The sequence below is a fragment of the Mastigoproctus giganteus genome, chromosome 10, assembly GCF_048544385.1.
Source record: "Mastigoproctus giganteus isolate SK-2022 chromosome 10, ASM4854438v1, whole genome shotgun sequence".
Lineage (NCBI taxonomy): Eukaryota > Metazoa > Arthropoda > Arachnida > Uropygi > Thelyphonidae > Mastigoproctus > Mastigoproctus giganteus.
The window spans coordinates 174663120-174680030 of NC_143584.1; the positions used below are offsets into that span (position 1 = coordinate 174663120).

General features: G+C 38.9%; 2 non-coding genes across 2 annotated transcripts; both read right to left on the minus strand.

The window, feature by feature from the left end:
• Window positions 1-15249: 15249 nt before the first annotated feature.
• TRNAG-GCC (transfer RNA glycine (anticodon GCC)) lies at window positions 15250-15320 on the minus strand. The gene has a single exon. It is a non-coding gene; the product is annotated as a tRNA-Gly (tRNA).
• A 382-nt stretch (window positions 15321-15702) lies between these two features.
• On the minus strand, window positions 15703-15773 carry TRNAG-GCC (transfer RNA glycine (anticodon GCC)). The gene has a single exon. It is a non-coding gene; the product is annotated as a tRNA-Gly (tRNA).
• Between the last annotated feature and the right edge of the window lie 1138 nt (window positions 15774-16911).

Below are 16911 nucleotides of genomic sequence, written 5' to 3' on the forward strand. Positions count from 1 at the left end.
CTGCTTCCCAGGAAAGTTGGCCAATCGAAAAAAAAAAAAAATGCTTTTTTCTACTGCCTTTTCTATGTATCAGAGCTTTATTAATTGTGTGTCATATGGCATACCTCCTGGTGGTGTAGGGCTCTGTTGAATCATGACAAATAAATTCATATATGTTTCTGGATCTCCGCGCACCGATTTGTACTTACATAAAAAGAAAAATTGGATTCTTTTGGATAAGGTACTTGTAGGATTTGTAGCTGAATAGTCCTACTGTGATACCCTACATCAGATTCTTAACACAAGTATGTCCATGTCAACGTACAATCTACCAAACCCCATGTACTGTTTCTGATGGAATTCCAGTTAAAGATTGATTCAGCCACTACTCATTTTAGTTGCCCGAATTATTCCCTGTAAAATTCCTTTCGCTTCAAAGGTGGTACTTGTGCATATGTCCGTTTTGATATTTCCTGTCAGAGACTTAGTAATTTGGAATCTCCTCTTTTCGATCTTCTCTGGCTTATAATCTCTCTGCCACATTCTCTCAAATTTATCTGTTGCCTCTATCGTTCTCCCAACTGCACTAATCACTTGGAACTCTTTCACTTCCTCTATTTGAAACTTGACTTTCTCTAGTCCAACTTTCCTAACAATGAGGTAATTTTCCGTGGTGATTTTAAAGTTCACAATCCAGTTGGCTTCCGTTTTCTACTCACATGGACCCAGCTGGTCGAGATTATTATTATTATTACTTTATTATTATTATCATTAGCCATATGGTGCAAGGAAGCCTGAGGCTTATGCTGCACCAGCCAAAAAACAAAAAAATTTCTGAATTACCCAAGAGAGAGAGAGAGAGGGGGGGGGGAAGCAAACACCAAGAAAAATAAGAATGACAATATCCAACTCAGGACCCTGGGTGTGCCAAGCCTATACCTTACAAGATGTGAACCCCTATTAGTATTGAATGCTATGACAACTGGATCTCATTAGCATTAGCATTAGTAGAGGCATTTGATGCAAGAAAGCAAGCTTATGCAGCATCAGCAAAAAAAAAAAAACACTTCCACTTCACCCCTCTGTTCGTTCAAAATACCTGTCCAGCTGAGCCTTAAACTTATTTAGGCTATCAACCTCCACGACAAGGGATGGAAGTCTGTTCCACCAACCAACCACCCGCTGACTAAAGGCAAATTTCCGCACGTCTATCCTACATCTGTCTTTCCTCAATTTGAATTTATGCCCTCTCAGGTGATTATTCTGAGCTAGAGGAAGAATCCCATCAGCATTGAGCATGCTCAAACCATTCAAGGCTTTATACACCTCTATCAGATCACCTCGCTGGTGCCTAGTCTCCAGACACTGTAATTTGCAAAACTTAAGCCTTTCTTCGTAAGAGCACCCCTTTGTTCCATTCACTAATCTTGTTGCCCTTCTCTGTACTCGTTCCAGCAGCTCTACATCCTTCTTGAAATAAGGCCTCCAGACCTGTATACAGTACTCTAGGTGTGGCCTGACCATTGCCTTATACAAGGGAATAATCACCTCCTTATCCCTGCTGGAAAAATTCCTGTATATCATTGACAATACTCCATGAGCTACTCTTGCAGCCCGTCTGCACTGCTCAGAGAACTTCATATCTGCCCGCACAACGACCCCCAAGTCCCTTTCATTCTCTACCACTGTCAGTGTAGTACCACAGAGTTGATACGTTGCTCTGGGGCTGAATGCTGAGGCTTTTGCAATTACTAATGACCACGCAGCCAACACGCTTTTTTTTCCCACAAACAACCCTTCCAAGTACACGGTCTCCTATACACCTCAGATCCCAACTTGGTGATCTGAGGTACATAGGGTGCACAACTCCTCCAATGGAGCCTTTCTCGTATGGCCATTCTCAACCTCGTGTTGTTTGGCATTACCAAAATGCAAAATGAGATATTCCCTGATATTTCTTTTCTTCTTTTCCTTGGTCGGATTGCGATTTCTTCATTTCCTTGGTCAGATCGTGTCAGTGAAATTATTCTTGTAGGTATGAAATCCTTTATTCCACACTCTACCTTAAAATCTCGTCCTTTATCTAAACCTTGGTTTTCCAATAAATGTGCTAAGACTGTTCAAGTGAAGAATGTTGCATGTCGTATTTGGCTTGTATTCAAATCACCAGATTCATTTTCTGCTTACACCAAAGCTCACAACAATTGTAAAGCAGTTATTAATCAGTCCAAACTAGATTTCGAACAGGCTAAGGGTAGAAAACTTGCTTCTTGTTCAAATGGTAGTCGAGCATTCTGGTCTCTTGCCAAAGCTATTGGCCGCAATTTTGCCCAATTCTGTTCCCACCTCTGTCAAATCCAGATCGTTCTATTGCCACTTCAGCCGAAGATAAAGCTGACCTGCTAGCATCCTGTTTTTCTTCTAACTCGTCTATTGATCTTGGCAAACCATCGTCCACCTGTACATTACACTCCATTCAATGCCTCCTGTGGTCTTCCGTCAAAAAGATGTTAGTGGAGTTTGAACAATCTTGATAATATTTCTCCACTTGGTCCTGATGGTATTTCTCCACTTGTTCTTAAAACCTGTACCATTTAAAATGGTAAATTTAATCAGTAGCATTAGCATAAAAATTAGGGGGTGCTAATTATTATTCATCACAATCAACAGCTTAGTCAGTAATTTTTTCTGCCTACACGTGGACCGTCCGGATACCCTAAATACGTTATAGTATTTCATCGTGGTTTTTAATAACACTTTCTTTCACTCCAGTGCACCGTTTACAAAGTATCGAAGCCACTTGCATTCAGTTTTGATTTTCAAATTTTAAAATAGAATGTATTACCACATTTAAAATAAAATAATTTAATGAAAATGTTTTGCCGAACTTGCACTAAATTGTCTGGCTAATCGAAATACTTTGTGCTTCCATAAATCATGGTTATATTGTAGCTTTTTAACAAAATAAGATGTACCTTGGTTTATGTTTATTTATTTATATATTCTTTTTACTTTTCTATGCTATTAGCTGTAATTCATTAACCTCATATTATTACATTAATAATATGTACACAAAATGAGTACATACAAGTAATATTACCAAGTCTGTCTTTGCAGCAAGTCGCAAGATAGGCCAATAGATATATACCCAATCAAAGAAACCACATTTATACAGAAAAGAATAATATATATGTATTTCGCGAGTATTTGTATTGGAACTGAGTTATTTCAATTTACAGAAATGTGATCACTTTTAATGACTAAGAAAAAAAATCTATAAAAATCATTGAGATAGAAAAGAAAAAAAAATGCGCAACTTTACCCAAGAAAAAAAAATATATATTTCTAATTCTAGGGAAATAAAAATTGTTTAAAGTAATTTAAATAATTATAGGCCGATATTAACAATCACTATCAACATTCATATATACATATATATATATATATACACTATATATATATATATTTTTTTTTTATTATTATTATTATTTTATTTATTATTATTATTTTATTTTTTTTTTTCAAATTTCAATATTTGTATTTTTCGACATTTGTTCGGTTTTAAAGGAAAACTTTCTATTGTACGTTTCCGTGTTTTGGCATCAATAAAGGGGGAATATGAATTGAATACCATGACCCTCACAGAACTCCTCCCATTCGCATCAGCCTATTTATGCGAAACAAGGTTTTGTTGTTGTTGGGTTTGAGGAGCATCAGCAACAAAGGCCATATTGCTCCATATATACTGTCTGTAAATTGCGTGTGTTCTGTGGTCGATTTTCTGTTTGCTGGACGAAAAACCCGATATTCCGGGACAAAAAACCATGCTACCCTCGCCTGAGACCGACTAACTCAGCTACGTTGTGAAAAAGGACCATAAAAATTCCTGACGTTATCGACACGACTTGAATCGTGTCCTCCCAGCTCTGGGTGGGGAGGACACGATTCTACCAACTGTGCTACCCACGAGGGCAACAAGTTTTTCTTCCATGCCGAAATTAAAAACAAAATGAAGAAATCGCACATCTCCAAAAAGTGCTTTAACTGTGGCCGTGAACGGTTTAAAATCTGGGTTCGAAAACTTAATTTCATTCAAACATACCCAAATTTTGGAGTGAATTAATCCGAACGGGCTAGCTCGGTGGGTAAAGTGCCTTCGTGGCAACCCGAAGGTCGCCGGTTCGATTCCCGCCTCGGACTTGGATTAGAGTAGAAAATGCAAAAACCTTGGGAGGTGCAATATAGCGATAGAAGCCGATGCGGTAACAAAAAAAAAAAAAAAACAGTGAATTAAATGTAATTTTTCTTGTGATTTTATTGGTAACCGTTCATTGATGTTGTATAAAAATGCAGGGTAATTTTTCTATTTATCATACCGCTTTATTTATCCGAAGAACATAAAAATTTATTTTGAAACAGAAATTAGCACTTTAACTAAATTTAATAATGTTGGAATATTCATGCCACAACATGCTCAATGTGTCCTCCAGTTTATCAATAATGGATCCCAGAAGGAGTGTGAAGTTGCGCAAGAAACATGCTCCCACGTTTCTTCTGACTCAGAAAAAATTCAATCTTCAATCGCTTTCTTCAGCGCAAGAATGGTTGATTGATCCTTCTGAAACGCTCTCTCTTTGAGTTAACCTCAGATAAAAATCACTTAAGCTTCAATCAGGTGACATCAGCGGACTTATTTTATGTAATCCATTTTTTATTTATCCTATTAATGGTAAGTACAGTGGCGTTAATGTTAAGCACCTTCATAAATACGTTGACAAGTTTATTGTCTCTAGGCATATTGTTTTTGACCAACGAGTGACAATGAAATTCTTTAAACCAACTGTGTGCACTGCTACAACAAAAGATATTGTAATTACCGGAATCACTTATAATTTTTGAAATGGGAGTTTTGTAAAAAAAAAAAAAAAAAAAAAAATGAGGCAAAGAAACACTAATATAAATAATTCAACACGAGAGCTTAATCGCCAATTCTATAATCTTCAGCCTATGTTCGCCAACCATATAATCTTAAGGGAGGCGGCAAGTGAGTGCATTGAACTATTGAGGCTAATTATGAGCGCATCACTGGACTCGGGAGGGATTCCGTTGGATTAGAAAAGTGCCAGTGTATCCCAATATATAAGGGTGGGTCTAAGAGTGAAATGGGAAATTACCGGCCGGTTAGTTGAACTTCAATAGTAGGGAAAATCATGGAGGCTGTGATAAAGGGTGGAATTCGGGATCACTTAAATAGAAATGGATACTCAGAAGAGTATCTCAAGGATACTCTTCTGAAGGATACTCAGCATGGTTTTGTAAAGGGAAAATCATGTTTAACTAATCTGGTTAGCTTTTTTGACAGGATCGCTCAAAAGCTGTACTTAAGGAATAATTTCGACATTGTTTATTTGGATTTCAGTAAAGCATTTGACTCAGTCCCACATGAGCGGTTACTTTATAAGCTGGAACAGGTTGGAATCACAGGGAAAATACTTAGGTGGATAGCTGGACGGCTTTTGGAGGTAACCCCAAAATAACTTATACACTCCGATACGGTCAGACATGAAGTTCTCCGAGCATTGTAGGCTAGTTACAAGGAAGGGTCTGCACGGGTAGCACAGTGGTATCGTCACCGTCCTCCCCACACCTGGGTGGAAAAGGCCCGGGTTCGAATCCCGTCGATAACGTGAGGAACTTTAATGGGCTTTTTTCTCTGCGTGGCTGAGTTAGTCGGTCTCAGACGTAGATAGCAAGGTTTTTTCCCAAGAAACTGGGGTTTTTCGTCCAGCAAACAGACAAATCGACCGTAGAACACACGCAATTAACAGACACAAGGCACAGCACGGCAGATGAATTTAATTATTCTGGTGGCTTAAATATATTAGTTTTTTTTTTTTTTTTTTTTTGGTTGCAAGGAAGGCCCATGGTGTCCTAGCGATGATTTATCGAACAATTGCTAGTAGAGATAAAGACGTCATAATCCCATTATATGAGCCTATTGTTAGACCACACTTGGAATACTGTGTTCAAGTATGGAGACCGCACATAAAGAAAGACATTGTGCTTCTTGAAATAGTCCAAAGACGGTTAACTCGCCTGGTGAGATCGGCAAAAGGGCATCCATATGAAGAAAGACTTCGAATATGTGGGTTGCAGAGCTTGGAAACTAGGCACCATAGAGGAGACTTGATTGAGGTGTTTAAGGCTCTGAGAGGCATAAACAAAATGAATAAGGACGAAATTTTCACGGTTATAAATGATTCTAAAACATGGGGCCATAATTTCAAGTTACGGAGGAAGGTGTTTAGACTGGATTGCAAGAAGTTTTATTTTAGCCAGCGAGTTATAAATTACTGGAATAAGTTACCTACATGGGTGGTAGAGGCTGAGAGTTTGGAAAAATTCAAAGGTCAGCTGGATAATTGTCTATGACAGGAGAGAAACTCATAGGTTGTCTGTTTCCTTTTCTCTTATTAATTATTATTATTTTTAAAATTTTCTTCTTATTGTTATTATTTAATTTAATTTTATTTTATTTATTATATATATATATATTTTTTTTTTTTTGGCTGTTGCAGCATAAGCCATAGGCTTCCTTGCACCATGTGGCCATTGCTAATACTAATACTAATACTAATATGGATAAGCAGACGATTCTTCAAATTCTGCATGAAGATTTAGGGAAAAGGAAGGTCTGCAAAATGCGTACCGCAAAATGTGTACCAGCCTCACGGATGAGCAGAAGCAAAGAAGAGTATCATGCGAAGACTTCATCCAGACCTGTCACGACAATCCGAATTTCCCCGACTGTATTACCACTGGAAATTAGTGTTGAATGTTTCAGTGCGACCCAGAGACCAAGCGTCAGAACACGCAGTGTACATCAAAATTAACACCAAGGCTCGAAAAGTTTCGTTTACAGAAGTCCAGGATCAAGGAGATTTTATTTATTTTTTTTTTTTTTTTGGACAAACAGGGTGCAATTCACAAGGAATTTGTACCTGAAGATGGGGAAGGGGTGAAAGAGTCAATGCTACGTTCTCTTACAGGTGCTTAAAAGACTATTGAAGCGTATTTCCATGGTGAAACCGCAATTTCTAGAGAAATGCAGCTGAAATGTCCCTGCCCATACAGCAGGAAAGAGATTTCAGGATGTTGAAATGTTAATAAAGAAAAGCATAACGGTCGAACAACACAATCTCTTTCGATGCCTTCGCTGATTCTTTAAGAAACTTTTATAACGTTGTAATAATCGCATTCAACCAGGTGGTGATTACTTTGAATGAAAACAAAACCATTTTTGTGCTCCTTCACTTCGTTTTCTTTTTATTGCACCAGTCCAGAAACTTTATTGCCACCCATCTTGTGTACAATGCTTTATTGCCAATATAAATTACTCCTCCTTATCATTCGATTTAAAATTCTCACACTATGAATATCGATTCAACTACCTAAGTGCATTATTATGTTCGTGAATTGCGTCTGTTCATTGGTTGATTTGCCTGTTTTTCTGGACGAAAAACCTGAGTATCCAAGGAGAAAAAACCTTTCCTCTCTACGCCTGAGACGAACTAACTCAGCTACTGAGTGAAAAAAGCCCATATAAGTTCCTCGTGTCATTGACGGGATTCGAAAATGGGCATTTTCCACCTGGTGTGCTACTCGCGCAGAATGTCATGCGATTTGATATCTGATAATCTGTCTTTTTATGCTACTAATTTTCTTGATCGCTCAGCTTTTATAGTTGTAATGTAACTTTTGAACGCCAGTCTAGTATTTTTTTTTATTTTACACTCAACGCAGTCATGAAAAATGAATATTTGAGGTGTTTCGCTTTGCGTAGATGGCTTCCCCCTCTTTTTTTTTTTTTTTTTTTTGCCATATAAAAGAGTTGTACAGTTTTAGGGGTATCAGCAACTTAAGCCATATTCCGCCGTATCAAGCCTGTATATTAGTTTCTATATTGTGTGTGTGTGTGTGTGTGTGTGTGTGTGTGTGTGTGTGTGTGTGTGTGTGTGTGTGTGTGTGTGTGTGTGTGTGTGTGTGTGTGTGTGTGTGTGTGTCTATTTGCTGTTTGTTGGATGAAAAACCCTAGTTAGTAGTAGTAGTAGTAGTGGCATGTGATGCAAGAAAGCAAGTGTATGAGTTTATGCAGCATCAGCCAAAAAAAAAAAAAAAATCATACCATTGCCTAAAAATGCCTGTCCAGGTCTTCCTTAAATTTATTCAACCTATCAACTTCCACAACGACAGATGGAACTTTGTTCCAGCAATTAACCACCCGCTGGCTAAAGGCAAATTTCCGCACATCTATTCTACATCTGTCTTTTCTTAATTTGAATTTATGCCCCCTTAGGTTCGTAATCTGAACAAGTGGAAGGATCCCATCAGAATTCAGCGTGCTCAACCTATTCAAGGCCTTATATACCTCAATCAGATCACCGCGCAGGTGCCTAGTCTCCAGCCACTGCAATTTGCAGAACTTAAGCCTCTCTTAGTAAGAGGATCCCTTCATTCCCCTCACCAATCTTGTTGCCCTTCTCTGTACACGGTCAAGTAAATCTACATCCTTCCTAAAATGAGGCCTCCAGACCTGTACGCAGTACTCAAGGCGTGGCCTGACCATTGCCTTATACAGAGGGATAATCACCTCCTTTTCGCTGCTAGCAAAATTCCTATATATCATTGACAAAACCCCATGACCTGCCCTGGCAGCCTGTCTCCATTGCTCAGAAAACTTCATATCTGACTGCACAATTACTCCCAGGTCGTTTTCATTTTCTACCGCCTTAAGTGTAGCACCACACAGTTGGTACGTTTCTCTGGGGTTTCTTCTACCCATATGCAGTACTTTGCATTTGTCAAGGTTAAACTTCAGTTGCCACTTCTTAGCACATTGCCATTACTGTCATTAACAACCCTGCCAACCTTTGTATCATCTGCAAACTTCGACATTAAGCCTGATATACCTTCATCAATATCATTGATAAATATACAAAACAACAGTGGACCTAACACCGAACTCTGTGGGACTCCACTAATAACATTAGTCCACGAAGAGCAGCACCCATTGATTACCACCTTCTGTCTTCTCCCACTTAACCATCCTTTTATCCATTGTAGCAACTTACCCTTAATACCATTCTGCTCCAATTTGTACAATAGTCTTCCATGCGCAACAGTGTCAAAAGCTTTCCTGAAATCCAAATATATGATATCAAAATTATTTTTTGCATCCAGTTCCTTTGTAACCACATCATAATATCCTATCAAATTTGTCAGACAAGACTTTCCCTTAACAAATCCATGCTATGTCTGAATTATTGCTGCAGTCTTGTCTAGATGATCCTGCAATGCATCTTTAACCAGTAACTCTATTATTTTCCCCGGAACAGAAGTTAAACTAACTGGTCTGTAATTACTCGTGTCACCCTTCGATCTCCCTTTGTGAACTGGGGATACATTTGCACATCTCCAGTCCGTGGGAACCTCCACTGAGTCCAAGGACGCTCTCATAATTATGGCTAAGGGTTTGCTTAGTTGCTTTGCCGCCTCCTTTAATATAACTGGATAGATCCCATCCACCCCAGGTGCTTTTCTTATGTTTAACTTCAACAATTTCTCCTCCACTTTGCTTTCAGTTATTCCAAAATCATTAAGTATCCTGCTACAATTTGATAACCTTCTGCCATTTGCAAACCTTAATAATTGCTCATGTGTGAATGTAGATGCAAAATACTCATTCAGTTTGTTTGCTAACTCACCAGGATCATCAACAGTCGAACCATCTATATCAAGTGGACCAATCAGATTCATTCCCTTCCTTTTAGAGTTTATATAAGTAAAGAAATCCTTGCTGTTTTTCTTAGCATCCTTTGCCAAGGATTTCTCGTAATCTGCCTTCGCCTGCCTAACCTCCTTTGTCACCTGATTACAGACTAGCTTATATATGCCATAGGCTTCTGAGTCGCTTGATAATTTATATGCATCCCATGCATTTTTCTTCTCTATTACGAGTCTCATTAGTTCATTATATAAAAATTTTGGCCTAAACTTTGAACAATATTTCTTAATAGGTATGAAACTTTTAGTAGCTTCCACGATTAATTCCTTGAACGCTTCCCACTTAGAATTTACTCTTGGTAACATCGTCAGTTGATCCCACTGTACAGAATTTAAAAACTGTCGGAGAGCACTGTACTCACCTTTACGGAAGCAAAAACCCTTCCCTTTACCCCTGATGGTAATTAAATCTTTAAGTAAATCGCACATCAGTACACTGTGATCACTGCCACCTAGTGGTTCCTTTATCTGCAAATTTTTAATACACGAATGATCACTGCTGATAACCAGATCAAGAGTATTACTTTCTCTGGTTGCCTCTCGAACATGCTGCTGCAGAAAACAATCATCCAATAAATTCACAAAAGTCTGACTAGTGTGTGAGTGACCAACTCACAAGTTCCAGTCAATATCTGGGAAGTTAAAATCCCCCATTATAAGACATTCCGATTTACTAGCCCACTCTATTTCTCTGTACAATTGTTCATTGTACTCATTCGAGTCATTAGGCCTATAACACACTCCTACTCTTATTTTTGCTTTCGCAGTGCTTATGTCTAAAGTTTCTGAAGAAAAAGGTATGCTACCCTTGCCTGAGACCGACTAACTCAGCCACATTGTGAAAAAAGGCCCATAAAAATTCTTCACGTCGTTGGTTGATTCGAACTCAGGTCTTTACCACCCGGTATCTATGTGTAGGATGTTTTTTGTTTTTTTTTATAAAAACCCCAAACACGAGAGGTATTAGAACCTATAGTACTTAGAACCGTGCATGAGTTGGAGGTTGAGAAGACGAAAGAAGATATTTGTTGACATTGGACTTGAACTCCTGTAGATTGTAATTTTCAGGAAATACGTATGAAGGAAGATTGTTCCAGAAAACGGCAGTTGAATGAATAAACGAGGAAGATGAAAATTTGATTCTGTGAGTTTGAAGTTGGACAGTAAATGGATGTTGGCTGGTGGCGGCACGTGTTCGGACTATTTTGAAAGAGAGAGCGGGAATTATAGAAGCCAATTCAGAAGAACAGTGCCCGTGGAAATATCTGTAGAAAAGGCATGCAGCAGAAACAGTACGTCTATGAGACACAGAGTGGAGAGACTCTGTTAGAGATGAGTCATCAATTAACCTAACTGTCCTCTTCTGAATTGAAATAGTAGACTGAGAGAGGGTTTTGGGGGCACCACCCCAGATGTGGGAACAATATTCCATGGTAGGGCGGATTTGCGATTTGTACAGAGTGAACAGCTGTTTGGAAGAAAAGTAACGCCAAGAGCGAAAGAGAAAACCAAGTTTTTTAGTTGCAGAGGAAGCAATATTTGTAATGTGCTTGTGCCTAGAGAGATTAGAAGTCAGGGTAATCCGCAAAAGAGATATATCATCTTGCCTAGAAATTAGAGTGTCAACAAAAATAAGCATAGGAGCAGAAGAATCCTTTTTTTCGAGATATAAGACAGGACTGAGTTTTAGAAGGATAAATCAACTAAGTTATCTTTTGTCCACTGGAGAATTTCCTGGAGATAAGAATTTAAGGAATTGGTTGAGGCTATTCGAGAAGTTGAAGCTGTGTCAACAGGGCATAGTTTCTCAAACTGGCAGATGGAATGTGCAATGTGATATCATTCGCAAAACTATGGACAGGATTTCCAGTCAATGGAAGGAGGTCATTAATATACAAGAATAAAAGATTAGGGGAAAGAACTGAACCATGGGGAACACCATCTTTAGTGGAGAAGTTAGAAGACAAAGAGCCATCTACCATCACCCTCAGTGAACGGTCAGAGAGGAAACTGTATAACCAATTACAAAAAACAGTTGGCAAACCATAAGATGGAAACTTGTTTAGAAGACCTTTATGCCAAACACGATCCTGATCAAGAGCAACACAAAGCAAGAGCAACATAAGAGCAACACGATCAAGAGCAGCACGAAGCAGTTGCTCTTGAAATGTCAAGAGCAACGCTTGTGTTTCACCAAACTTTTCCATTGAATCTGTCCATAAATAGGTAACATAAGGCAGAATATCACCGGTGGATCAACATTGACGGAATCCGTCCTGGCAATCGTTGATCGGACGGAAGGTTTCTAGATAGTTTTAAGAGTTGGCGGTTAATCGATTTCTCCAATTCTTTAGAAAGAGTAGAAGTAATTGGAATGAGACGATAACTGGATGGGAGGTATGTCATCTTTTTTAGGAACTGGCTGGATATGACCACATTTCGAAACAGAAGGAAAAACACCTTTGGAATAAGAAAGTGAAAAAGGCGGCAAAGAGCAGGAGTAATTTCAGGAGCACAGGTTTGAGAACAAGCGGAGAAATAACATCAGCACCTGGAGCTTTCTTAGTATCGTGATTCGTCAAAATCGTTTTGAAGGAAGATAACAGGAGGCATTGAATGTAGCGTTCTGGGAATTGCGAGAGGTATTTTACCAAGATCATTAATGCACGAGTTAAAGAAAAATAGAATGCTAGCAGGTCAGCTTTATCATTAGCTGAAGTGACAATAGAACCATCTGGTTTTGATAGAGGTGGGAGCAGAGATGGGCAAAAGTTGCGGCCAATAGCTTTGGTAAGAGACTAGAATGCTGGGCTACCATTAGGGCAAGAAGCAAGTTTTTTACTCTTAGCCTGTTCAAAATCTAGTTTGGACTGGTTAATAACTGCTTTACAATCGTTGCGAGCTGTGCTGTAGGCAGAAAATCAAACTGAAGAATTGAAAACAAGCCAATTACGATATGCCACATTCTTCTCTTGAACAGCCTTAGCACATTTATTGGAAAACCAAAGTTTAGATAAAGGACGAGATATTAAGGTGGAATGTGGAATAAAGGATTCCGTTCCTGCAAGAATAATTTCACTGACACGATCTGAGCAAATGCTGACATCAGAAGTTTTAAAACAGTAATCTGACCAAGGAAAAGAAATCTGGCAGGTCATCCATTTTGCATTCTTGTAATGCCAAACAATACGAGGTCGGGAATGGCCATGAGATAAAGGCTCCATTGGAGAAGCGACAATCACCAAGTTGTGATCTGAGGTGCCTAATGAACCTAATGAACCACTCACTTCAACTGTGTACTTGGAAAGATTGCTTGTGAGAAAAAGACCAAGCATGTTGGCTGTATGGTTAGGATTGTCTGGTATTCTTATAGGTAAATGAACAATCCGTGTGAAGTCATTAGTAATTGCAAAAGCCTCAGCATCTCGACCAGCTGGGTCTGTGTGAATAGAAAACGGAAGCCAGCTGGAGTTGTGAACATTAAAATCACCAAGGAAAATTACCTCACTGTTAGGAAAGTTGGACTGGAGAAAGTCATGTTGCAAAGAGAGGAAGTCAAAGAGCTCCAAGTGATTAGTGGAGTTGGGAGAACCGTAGAGACAACAGTTGAATTTGACAGAATGAGGTAGTGAGATTTTAAGTCAGAGAAAATCGAAAACAGGAGATTCCAAATTACCAAGTCTCTGACAGGGAATATCGGGACGGACATATGCACAAGTACCACCTTTGAGGCGAAAGGAATCATACAGCGAATAATTTGGGCAACTGAGATGAGCAGTGGTTGAATCAACCGATAACTGAGATTCTGTCAGAAAAAAGTACACGAGGTTTGGCAGACTGTAAGTGGAAATGGACATCATTGAGACCACATATATTTGGGAAATGAAGTAGGAAGTTATTGGGAGGTTTAGATCTTTTCGCAGATAAGTTTGCTCTATTAGTTTGACTATTCATGGTGTATTCAATAGTAAAAAAAAGTGTGGGGGGAACATGCTGTATGAAGTAATGAAATATTTGGATATGGCATACACATGGGAAGAATATACCTAGATCCTTGACATGACGTGGCCTCGACAATGGCCCTGCATACACACTACTCGGACTCCCTCTAGTCACTATCTGGCGGAGTAGAGGCAGCAAGATTACACACTAGCTGATCCGGAAGCCTCCTACAGAGTTACCAATACGTTCGGTCCGGTGTGCTAACTAGCGGCCGGCCTGCGAACACCGTTTTAGAGCTGTAACCACGAAATGTAAGGAAGTTGGATCTCGCCATGGTGTTCATCATAACCTCAAAAAACATCAATCATACTGCAAGGTGGAAGGGATGGGGGGAGGATTGACCGGAACTTACCTCTGTAGACTAAACATGGGTTCCAACATTTCAAGCCTCCAATAAGCAAAGTGGTAAAGTGTAAAGTGTATTATTGTCATACGGCACCAGGGGTTTCCCCCATCTCCGCGTTGCTTTCATTATGGGTGAACCAGTTCGCTGGGAAATGCCAGAGATTTAAAAGTGTGAGGGACTTGTTCATGTGTAGTGTCGTGTACCGTTGTTCATCTGGTCATTTAGCCGCTAGACCCCTGCTGAGGCCCAACGTTGCCCCACTTACGCCCCGTGGAGGCAGACCAGGAACCCAGTAGACTCAGTTTTACTCTGGCAGGTCCTGCCGCTTACTTTCCTGAGATTTCAGCAAAGTGGTAGTATTGTACCGGTTGATGAGAGTCATCTAGCACCTAATATTGCCTGGTAACACAGAAGGGTGGCATTCCTCTGTGTGGTGTGGCGCCACACCTCGACCCCTGCTTACATTGGTTCACATCCACAGTGTGCTTGCGCATGGGGATTATACCCAGGATTACTAACAGTCCCACCATCGTGATGGTGCAAGCAGAGGATTTGGCTATCACAGACCGTCCGGACTTCGCCGAAATTGGGTCCACTTGACTTGAATGCCACCCGAATATCAGTTCCGTCAGCGTTTTAGACCCAGGTAGGAAGCACAGCTTGTCTGGCATATCTGAGAAAATGTTTGCCACAGCCTCAAGGACCAAATGGTGATTATACCAACCGTGCTACCGACGAGAGCCTTAAAGAGGAGATTGGCAGCTCAAGATATTATGGTAAGTGGGGTCGAAGTTTAAAAAGGACTTAGTCTGGAATTTGAATAATGATGACCCATATCAATAATGCGAGCAACAGAAGTGTGTATCTCCTTAAACCCTCCTCCCTCTGGAGAAACTTTGTCTCTAAGACTGTGCTGGGAGCAAAACCATTAAAGTTGTTATCATTGCTTAAATTTAAGTTATTTTAAATAATTTAAATTGAAATAATTTCTCGGTTTTATTTGCAATATTTGCAGTATGAATATTAAAAGACAGAGAAGAAAACATGAAAGAAAAAAAAAAAAAAAAAAAAAAAGGATTTGCATCGGCCGGGAATCGAACCCGGGCCGCCCGCGTGGCAGGCGAGCATTCTACCACTGAACCACCGATGCTACGCGAAAACCATTACACTTTTAATTTTCAAAGGTAAATGTAACGACAATGCTCATACTTCACGAAACTTGATTATACAGGTTGAAACATCATAATATCAAAACAGGTTTTTCCCTGCCCTAAATCCCACTAGAATGGAGAACTAGACCGACAGTATCTCCGAAATATCCCTTTGAGTTCATTATGCCTAGGAACTAAGGATGAATGACTTTGTCTTACTGCAATGCAAGAGGTAATAACTCAGCACAGTTCAGAGCTGAAAAATATGAAAGTTATATAACTTTTATAGTAGCTATTTTTATTAACGCTGTAATTCTGGGGTAATTTAGTGTACGCAAAACATTTCTGGCAGCGAATGCTTGTACGGAGTATAAAAAAAATTGCATCGGCCGGGAATCGAACCCGGGCCGCCCGCGTGGCAGGCGAGCATTCTACCACTGAACCACCGATGCTGCATATGAACTTTCCAGAAAAAGGTATATAATGTCTAAAAAATATTAAGTAATAGCCTAGATAAATATCAAACTTCTTTCACTAGTAAGTAGTGATACTGCTTTGCTTCAGCCCTCCCTGCCAACTATAAAAATAAATAAAGTTATTTAAGTTTTGCTTTTATTTTTATGCTCTATTCGAAAAAAAAACTCTTTCACCAGTCAGTAGTGCTTTGCTTTAAGAATTAGAATTACAGAATCCCTGAGTATTTTGTGAATTCCCTTTTTAAATGGAAATGTTATATATTTTTTTTTTTTTTCATAATTATATCAATTGTTAAATGTGAATAATTTCCAAAACGGCGTCATTGAAAGTATGAATAGCGGCTGGCTATAAAGTGCCACAATGTAAATAGTTATTTTATTTTATTTAGTAAATACTTTTTTTTATTTTTGTTTTATTGATTTGTGTTTATTTTGTATTTATGATAACCGATTATAACGTTAAATATTACATAACGAAGTCATAATCATAAGTCAACAGCTAAAAGCGACATGCCACTCTAAATTCTCCAGTTCCTAATTAAAATATAAAAAGATAAATTACATAGAAAACTCATTAGAACTTCGATGCTAATCTTGTAGCAGAATGTCTTCAACTCACTAAGGGAGAAAAAAATCAAGAGCACCTCCTTTATGATTCTCATCCAGCAAAGCAGAGTGAACGAATAATAATAATAATCTTATAATGCATAATATTATTCGTAAGAATAATATTATGCATTCTAAGATTAATACGGTACTACAGTATACTTGTTTTGTTTATTTACATAATCCCATAAGCTACTCTCACAACAGTTTCACCGCAACACAATATCTCTCTTAAGAATTTTTTTTTGTTCCCGTTTTTAAAAACATAATTCCGTTCAGTCTAATTGAAAAAATTAACTTCGAGTTTAATGTATAACTACACATTATACTTTCTGTGGATGAAGGACATGCTTGATGCACAGAAAAGACAATATAGTACTTGTTTGTTAGTATTAGTATTAGTAGTGGTAAATGATGCAAGAAAGCACGCTTACAGTGGCGGATCTGTGCCCCTCCTGTCATTTTAAATGACAGGAGGGGCACAAAATGATGCACAGAACAAAACAAA